This window comes from Maniola jurtina, chromosome 16 (genome assembly GCF_905333055.1).
Source record: "Maniola jurtina chromosome 16, ilManJurt1.1, whole genome shotgun sequence".
Lineage (NCBI taxonomy): Eukaryota > Metazoa > Arthropoda > Insecta > Lepidoptera > Nymphalidae > Maniola > Maniola jurtina.
In genome coordinates this window covers 13,614,627-13,624,556 of record NC_060044.1, presented here as the reverse complement: position 1 = coordinate 13,624,556, position 9,930 = coordinate 13,614,627, and the positions used below count along the sequence as shown (strand labels likewise).

At 36.1% G+C, this 9,930-nt stretch overlaps 1 protein-coding gene across 1 annotated transcript in view; it reads left to right on the top strand.

Moving 5' to 3' along the window:
- The first annotated feature begins 342 nt into the window (after window positions 1-342).
- LOC123873060 overlaps window positions 343-9,930 on the top strand; it is a 30,716-nt gene continuing 21,128 nt past the window's right edge. The window contains exon 1 of the mRNA XM_045917738.1: window positions 343-673. The gene's annotated coding sequence lies outside the window, so the exon portion shown is untranslated. The remainder of the gene's footprint in view (window positions 674-9,930) is intronic.

Below are 9,930 nucleotides of genomic sequence, written 5' to 3'. Positions count from 1 at the left end.
CCTATTTTGCCCCCTTAGTGGTTGAATTTCCAAAAATCGTTAGCGGATGTCTACGTCATAATATCTATCTGCATGCCCAGCCCGATCCGTCCAGGAGTTTGAGCTGTGCGTTGATAGATCAGTTAGTCAGCTTTTTCTTTTATATATTCAGATAAATAAAACATAATTTAAGTATCTGTTTAAAAAAAATATTTTCATAATACCCAATATTTACAATGACTTATAAAAACCAAAAGCATACGACAACTTCCACCGCCCTCCCTTCTTTCCGTCAAGTGAATGAGCGCTTACACAACCACGTACTGGCCGCTCTCACCCGCCGCCAGTTGCACCTGACGCGCCACTAATACCACTACACTACACGAAACCACTACAAAAACAACTACCAAAAAAAAGTGATCAAAAAGTCCAGCAAGAAAAGAAAAGAAATCGACAACCCTTAAGAATTTGATTAAAAACTTTTCGGTGAAAACTGCGTTCCAAATTCGAAAATAATAGTGTAATTAATTTTTTTGCACAAGCTTAATTACTTTTTTTTTTAATAAGTTTGTTTATAATTGACTGAAAAAAAGGTTTTTTTTTTTTAATATTTGGACAGTGAGTGTGAAGGAAAGTGCGCGGAGCATGCGCTGAGCATTTTCACTTTCTACGTGACGTTTGCCGGGACCTAGCGGTAAGTGTTGTGTAATAACTTTGATGTGTGAATTTTAAACGTTTGTCTAACTTATTTGTATGGGTAAACTGTTAAGTTACTTTCGTTTGGCTTTTCATTTTATGTTTATGGACTTTTGTTCGTTTTACGTTTATTATGCGTAAGCGTCTAATGGCAATTTAACTTTTCAACCATCGTTAGCTCACGACTGTGCCCGAGTCTTCTCTCAGAATGAGAAGGGTTTAAGCCATAGTCCACCACGCTGGACAAGTGCGAATTGGCGCACTTCACACAACATGTGTGGTATTTTGTATGAGATTCGACATTCCAGTCATACAATTATCCAGGTTAGTACAATTTTTGAAACGACTAAGAAATCTAAATATATAAAAGGAAAAGCTAACTGACTGATCTATCAACGAACAGCTCAAACTACTTGACGGATTGGGCTGAAGTTTGGCATCTCATTCCACTGAAATCTACCATCTCTACCAATCCGCATTTGGCCAGCGTAGAGGACTATGGCCTAAGCCCTTCTCACTCTCAGAGGAGACCCGTATTCAGTAGAGGGCCAGCACTGGTTTGATCCCTTTTTACGTGAAAGATACGTGTCTTTCCTTGATATATAACACTTCAAATCAATAAACCCAAAAGTTTTACATCATCTCAAAAAACCGGCCAAGTGCGAGTCAGACTCGCGCACCGAGTGTTTCGTACTCGGATAGTTTTCCGACATTTCCTTTTGAGGTACGGAACCCTAAAAATATTAGGATCATGACATTAGATACAAACGTAAATAAAATGGAAGTTTTTGGGTCAACGGCCGGCTGATAATAATAGTAGGTACCGGCACGCATCACTCAATCGTAGTTTCCTAGTTGATTACAATTCCATTACCTAATTAAAGTTCCGTCAATTAATTAACTGAAAAATGCTATCGATATAATATTAGTGTGATTCATTCATTAGTGTAATTGAAAAATAGGCACTGATTGGTTCTGAAAACGGATTTCAGGATGTAGCAGGTAATATAATGAATAGGAGCATTATTCTTGGCGACAAGCTAATTGGCAAGAAATGCGTGAAGCGTATCGTGCGTAAACGTTTATATTAATAACCTAGTTTCTTTGTTGGTTTTCCTCGTATGAATAACTAGCGTTTGCCGGCGACGTTGTCCACGTGGATGGATTACACAAATTTTAAACCCTATTTTCCTCCTTAGTGTTTGTGTTTTCAAACATCCGTGGATATCTATGTCATAAGTAGCTACGAGTGTAAGTAGGTACGCATGTCGAATTTCAGCCGGCTTCGCTCGAGTGGGATTTTTGAAAATCGATGAAGAATGAAATTTTCAAAACCCTGAAACACGTAATTCTTCATAAGCCCAAGTACTAATTTTCGTAGATAAAACTAACAAAGTTAGGCGATTTTATATCAAGATTCAGCCTCTATTTATCCTTCTTTGGGATGCATTTCTGTAAATCGTAAAAACCGTATGAACATTTCGGAGTTATGTGCGTTTTACAGCAAATAAATATCAATTGCTTTAACGATGGAGGAAAACATAGTGACGAAACCTGTAACCTGAAAGTTGGCCATAGGTGTGTGAGGTCTGCCAATCCATACCTGACCAGCGTGGCTAACTATGGCTTAAGCCCTTCTCATTCTGTGACCGGTGCTCAGTAGTGGGTCGGCGATAGGTTGACCATGATGATGAAGATGATATGAATGTTAGTTTTCACAACTTAGGCGCCTATTCAAGTATTCATTAAAGTAGCCGTTAATTGAATGACCGAGCATATAATTTCATGTCGATGCCATAAAAGAAAAAGTGACCATACCAAAAATGGATCTCATTATCATTTTATCTGCAAATAACTTCACAAATAAATCCACACAGAAAACTTTTTTTCATCTGTAATAAATAGTAAAAGAAATTGTAAAAAGTACATTACACAATTTCTATTACGAAATAGCAACCACAAACCTACATCTATGAAATTGGTAAAAAAACTATCCGTGGTCACGTATTTTCGAGCTAACCACTAGCTACAATGTCTTCAATCGATAATGAACCTTATGTTTGAAGCATAAAGTATTTTTTGTATTGTAATTACTGTATTTAGATAAGAGCCTCCGCAGACTACTAAATTTTAATCGGTCGATAGTAAAATCGATTTATTAAATGAAAATTCAGGATCAAAGGTAAGGCAACTCGTTGAGCTTTGTTGTTTACTCTAATTCTTCTATACGGATCTCCTCATTTCTGATTTGATCCGATACCGGCAAAGCCACGGCCGAAGCCCCCTACCACGCAACTCACAAGCTATCGGCGCGGTGTTCAGGCGACAGGTTGATCATGGTGATATTATCTGCTAGCTTGTGCGGATGCCCAATGTATAGGTATAAAGTTTGAGTGCTCAGTAGTGAGCCGTCGATGGGTTGATGATGATATCGATAAAAATCTAATGAACAAATCTACCAAAATTATGCTCCTGAAAAAAAGCATATTATACAATCGAAGATTATGTAAATTATAAAAAAAAGTTTCCGACGAATTGAGAACCTCCTCCTTTTTTGAAATCGGTTAAAAAGAGCGTGGATTTGACCCGCAGCTCGCTCCAGCAATGCACAGGACTTCAATTACTTTTATACATGGCATAATATTGTATATCAAATCTTTGAAAAGAGCAACCGCCGAGTTTTTTTGTGGTTCTTTTCGGTAGGAAAGGTATTTCGAACCAGTGGTAGATGCATTTGATGATTCAAAAGTATTTGTAACTAGCTGACGCCCGCGACTTCGTCCGCGTGGATTTAGGTTTTTCGAAATCCCGTGGGAACTCTTTGGTTGTCCGGGATAAAAAGTAGTCTATGTGCTAAACCAGGATATTATCTATCTCCATTCTGAATTTCAGCCAAATCCATCCAGTAGTTTTTGCGTGAAGGAGTAACAAACATAAACATACACACACACACACACACACACACACACACACACACACACACACACACACACACACACACACACACACGCACACACACACACACACACACACATACAAACTTTCGCCTTTATAATATTAGTGTGATAAAGTTGTAAAAATATTTTGAATTTTGAATACAAGTGATTCTGAACTCGATATAATATGATTGGTTGATCAGAAGTCGGTAGTGTGAGCGGGAGCTAATGTAGTGTTGTAATGATTTTCTATAGAGATCCTAAGCCATTGTCGTGCGATAGGTATTGTTGCGTTGTGTAAGAGCTATTAGGCGGCCTGTGAACTGGATCATCGATTCGCTACCATACATGGGAACTATATGACTTTCCCATTGTATCAGTGAATCAGGTGTTACGAGAGGAGAACTAGATTCTACACAGATTTGCGTAATAACTTTGCAAGAGTGTTCCCATTTTCATAATGGGTGCCTACTCAAGAAGTTAGTATATCGTATTGATGATGGTAAAGCCATTTATTTCCATTATTGAAGTGACTACGATTTTATTTAGTGGTGGCTGATAATGTGGTGGAGCTATTTAAGGAGTTTCCTTGTGGGATAAGATCCAAAATGAGGAAATCTGCAGCAGAACCAATATCACTGATATAGCCAGGCCGTGCCTGCCCGGCTAGCATGGGCAGTAGATAAAAATTATATGTCTATTATGCTCATGGGCTGCTGTAGAGGCGATGGCCGTTTGAACCGAAAAGTCCTCGAGGCTAAAATTCAGTATAGAGATAGATTATACCCTGGATACATAGGCTACTTTTATGCCGAAAAATAAGTTAACGCTTGAAAAGTCCGACAAAAATTAACTAATTAATTTAATCCTGATTTTATGAATGTACCTATTAGGTTTCGTAACTTTATTGGCACACGTACAAATCATTTTGAATGAAAGCGCGTTGATGTCTAATGTATGAGAATACAAGAGGAGTCAATTTGACACCAAGAATTACATCACGTATAGATAAATTGCAATTTCACTATTTTCACTTTATTGAAACACTAGCTGATACCCGCGACTTCGTTCGCGTGGATGTAGGTTTTTAAAAATTCCCGTGGGAACTCTTTGATTTTCCGGGATAAAAAGTAGCCTATGTGCTAATCCAGGGTATAATCTATCTCCATTCTAAATTTCAGCCCAATCCGTCCAGTGGTTTTTGCGTGAAGGAGTAACAAACATACACACACACACACACACACACACACACACACATACAAACTTTCGCCTTTATAATATTAGTGTGATATCTATTTTATAATGTTTTAAGCAATTCTACGGTGTCATCGTGAACATTTACATTGATATCACATCTTTTCTAAAATAAATTATTTTCGTTATTGGTAGACTTAATCTCCAATTAACATATTTAATATATCTTTCGCGTCTTTTCACTTGTACTGACAGACAGTTTATTTTTACACGTCTGTCTAAAAAAAAGTGTAATGTTTTAGGGCTCATGTACTCGTATGTTTGTATTTATGTGAGTTTCTTTGTTTCATCATAACTTCTTAATGCCTGTACAATTTAATATAATATAGTATAATTATAATATAATTTAGTATAATTAAAATCCTTAGTTTCATCCCGAGTGACATAGGCTATTAATTTTTGCTCAGAGTTTCCCTTGTAGACAAGGAATAAGGATGAAATTTTCATCCACGTGGATTGACATTGTTTAAAAGTCTCATGAGGAGTTTTTGCGGGATAAAAGTAGCTTATATCTAGATACAATATGTAAGCTATCTCTGTACCGACTTTCATCGAAATCGGTTAAACGGAACGGACGTGTGAAGCCTACAGACAAATGTGTACACTTTCGCATTTATAATATTAGTAGGTATGGATATTTACGACAATTTTAACTTAACTGCCTATTTGCCTTTCACCACGTAAAAAATGTAATTAATGGTAGGCTTGTCTTACCTGGCGTATATTTGATGAACATTAAGAAGATTTATCAGTATGTAGTATGTAACGCCCCTTTTATGTCGTTACTCCCAAATATCAGAAATGTAGGCTTGTTTTTTTTTGTTACTGGTCCTAACGAGTATGGAAAAATCGTCGACATTTAAATTACCTTACAATTATTACATGAAGGGCCAAATTCTTCTTATTTTTTTCTTTATTTTTTAAAGCCCTCTAACTCTATTAATAATAATATAGATAATAATAATAGATATTACTTACTAGGAAGTATCCATACTACCTACATAGTAAATAAATAAAAAGTATTTATTACTACAAATAATATATACCTACGGTCTACCAACAACAAAAAATTGTACAGTACTAGAGTATGCCCGCGACTTCGTCCGCGTGGATTTAGGGTTTTAAAGATTTCGTGGGAACTGTTTGATTTTCCGGGATAAAAAGTTGCCTATGTCAATTACAGAAACGCAAGCGGATGGGTTTTTGGGAATCCCGTGGGAAATCTTTGATTTTCCGGGATAAAAAATAGCCTATGTCCGTCCCCGGGATATAAACTAACCCATCAGAATCGGTTAAACTGTTGGGCCATGAAAAGGTAGCAGATAGACAGACAGACATACACACTTTCGCATTTATAATATTAAGTACTTATGGATTTACTATTTACAGATAATACAAATATTTAGGTTTTTATTTATATTCGTACAAAAATACTCAATATTCGTTGCAACTTACGTTATACAAAATAATATTACAATAAACTGTTTGCTAATCAACCAAACAACACCTCCCCGTTTTGTCAAATGCAAATAAAGATTTCAATCGGCAATTAAAAACGTGGGAGAATGCAAACTATAACAAAAACTAATGTGAAGAGCTTGATGACTTAAAAGAAAGTTACAGGAAAATTACAATTTTTATCTTTATGATGAACTAGCTGATGCCCGCGACTTCGTTCGCGTGGATGTAGTTTTTTAAAAATCCCGTGGGAACTCTTTGATTTTCCGGGATAAAAGTAGCCTATGTGCTAATCCAGAGTATAATCTATCTCCATTCTAAATTTCAGCCCAATCCGTCCAGTAGTTTTAGCGTGAAGGAGTAACAAACATACACACACACACACACACACACATACAAACTTTCGCCTTTATAATATTAGTGTGATGCGTAGTAATATCGTGTGAAATCACCAATTCATCACCTTTTTGGTAGAGTAGACAAATTTTCAAGACGAAGGTAACGTCGTATACATTCTATACGATAGGAATAACTTAAGAGTGCTCTCCATGGCCAATCAATGCCAAACAACCTTTGGTATTACATTATTTTTTTGCAAATTAATTCCCAATTGTTATTGTAACAATTTTTAAGGTTCTTACATGGTTTATTTACGCACGAAATTGCCTCATGATTTGTGCTTAAAATAGTTCAAATAATAATAAAAAATAGTTCAAATAATAATAAATAATAAAAAATAGTTAAAATAGTAAAAAAGTTCATAACTTTCAAAATAAATATACTAAGTATAGGTATTTATTGTTTTAGGGCATATTATATAATGGAGAGATCAATCGATGTCGGCTTAGTGTATTAGAACTAGAACAACAATTAATAATACGTAGAATAACAGGCGTAGAATAGAACGAGTGATTACTAGTTAACTCGGTGCGTGGGTGACGTGCGGGTGCACGCGGTGTCCCCCGTGTGTCGTCCCCCCCCCCCCCCCCCCACTTCATACCCCGATTGCCATCTCGACCTGTCGCGTGCATTTAAGCAAGGAGATTCTCAAGGATATAATAGACTAGTTCAATATGCACAGGAGACATTTGGTTGGATGCCTTCCGACTTATAAAAATATTACATAAATGCCAACATAGGAAATTCAAAAATTGACACGTTTGACAACAATATCCTTCATTAATATACTTACTTAATTAAAATCTTGGTTTTTTAATATCTCTATGATTAAAATAGAAACTTGCATAAAATCTGTGTTCATACTGGTTTGAAGCACTTACTCTTAAAGCCTCATCACACTAAACGCGGGTAAGCGACGGAAACTTCCTTGGCAAAATCAAAACCACAGGACTAACAGCTTTCCAGATGTCTTTCCTATACAAAATGGATTATACGCTCGTTGTATGTCACTTCCAAAGACATGAATTTGTCACTTCCCTTGGTACTCATGATAGGTAGGTACTCTCACAGATCAGTAGACTAATAAATACATTTTTCGGCCACGTTAACTACGTGAGCGTCAAGATCAATTAATTATTTATTATTATATGAAATGGTAATTGCAGTGAAGCAAATCCTACTAATTTTACAAATTCGAAAATGTGACTGTTTGTTCCTTGTGCTTCAATCACGCTGCAACGAAACAACGGATCGACGTCATTTTTTGCACCCCTAGAGTGAAACAAAAGTGACACTGAGGCGTCTAAATATCCATATTTTGACCTAATAACTTTCTTAAGTATTTTTATTTTTTTAATGTAACTAAACTAAAATACAAAAAAAAATTACGAACCTAGATTTAGGTATACTGAAGCTAATTAGATCAAAATTGTCTAATCTTGTAAACATTAAAAACTTTATGACCAGAAAAATATTTCGAGAATAAAATGTGGGCAAATGTCTACTAGACAATGAAAAAAATTTGGGAAAATTTACAAGTAGACTATCCTCTTAAGTGGGCTCTACACTCGCGGCGCGAACGGCCGCGAAAGCCCGCGACAACTGCGAATCACGAGTGGAGATGTTCGCGCTTCGCGCCTTTCCCCGATCAGTGTCGGTTTTTGGTCCGCGACAAAGGGTTTCATCCATAGTCACGAACAAGACTGCGAAGATTTGCGAGTGTGGAGGGACACAGTTCACGCGTGGATCGCGGCATACATTCACGGCGTGAAATAACGGCGCGACTTCACGTGCGAGTGTAGAGCCGGCCTTTAAGATTGGCAGTGCTAATTATGCGCGTCAAATTGGCTTCGAGAAGCGAACTCATCAAAACATCTAATTAGCACATTTGACGATGACTCGTGAGAACAAAGCGCCATTCACCCAAAACTATCGTTTTGCTTTCTTTTATCTAATTATTATCTGACTTTTATTCTTGTGAGAAAGTCATTTTGAAGAGCAAAAGTGAATTAACGATTTTAATTATTTCGATACTAATTAAGTTTATTTTGTCTTATCTTAGTCTTTTTAATTCGGGTAGCTTTTTCATTACTGAATAACTTTTTTAGCTTCGAAAGATAAAATACTCTCGTAAAATCAAAGAGTTCCATAAAAAATTTATTATAGGGACTTTTAAAAACTTTAATCCATTCGTACGAAATGCCGACATCAGGTAGTTTCCAGTAATCCATACTTCCATACTAATATAATATTATAAATGCGAAAGTGGGTCTGTCTATCTATCTGTCTGCTAACTTTTCACGGCCAAACAATTAAACCGATCTTGACGAAATTTGGTACAAGGTTAGCTTATATCCCGGGGATGGACATAAGCAACTTTTTATCCTGGAAAATGAAACAGTTCCCACGGGATCTTTAAAAACCTAAATTCACGCGGACGATGTCGCGGGCATCCTCTAGTAAATTATATGTACCATCGTTAAAGGGCTAATTTTCATCAAAATAAATATTGCTTGCTGGTACTTCTCCATAGGATAGGCTTTCCAAACCAGTGTTAGATGCATTTGATGATTCAAAAGTACGTAGTTATAAAAGTTAATTTTAATATTTTTTACAACTAGGAGATACGTATTTCCATGCTAATCTTCTTTTTTTTCATTCTAATTCTTGTATTTAAGTTAAATAAATTAATTATTAATATTCATTATTCATATCACTCACTCCATTCTATTCTATTTTAAACATGCAAAACTCATGCTGGGCTAGAGCACAAAATTATTTATTTTCAATCTACGAGCATACAACAATACAATACAACAAATCACTGTAATTGGCCTACCTAATTATATGATAATACCCTAATTATAATACCCACGGTAGGAACCTTTTGTGTGGGAACCAAATTGTGATCTAGGATAATCATGAATGGTGCATTGTTATACCCTTCAAGGCTTCAATAAAAAAGTTCTAGAAAAATTCCGTTAACCACATAACTAACATAACTTTTTACTCTAATCGTTTCCTTTTCCTGTTTTTCTTTTATTGTATGTAATTAATTTATCTATACCGATATTACAGCTGTATTATGAGTGTGTGTGTGTCCGTCTTATAATAAATTTTTACGGCCCATTTTAACCAATTTGGACGACATTTGGTACAAAGACAGCTTACATTCCGGGGACAGATTTAGGCTACTTTTTATCCCGGA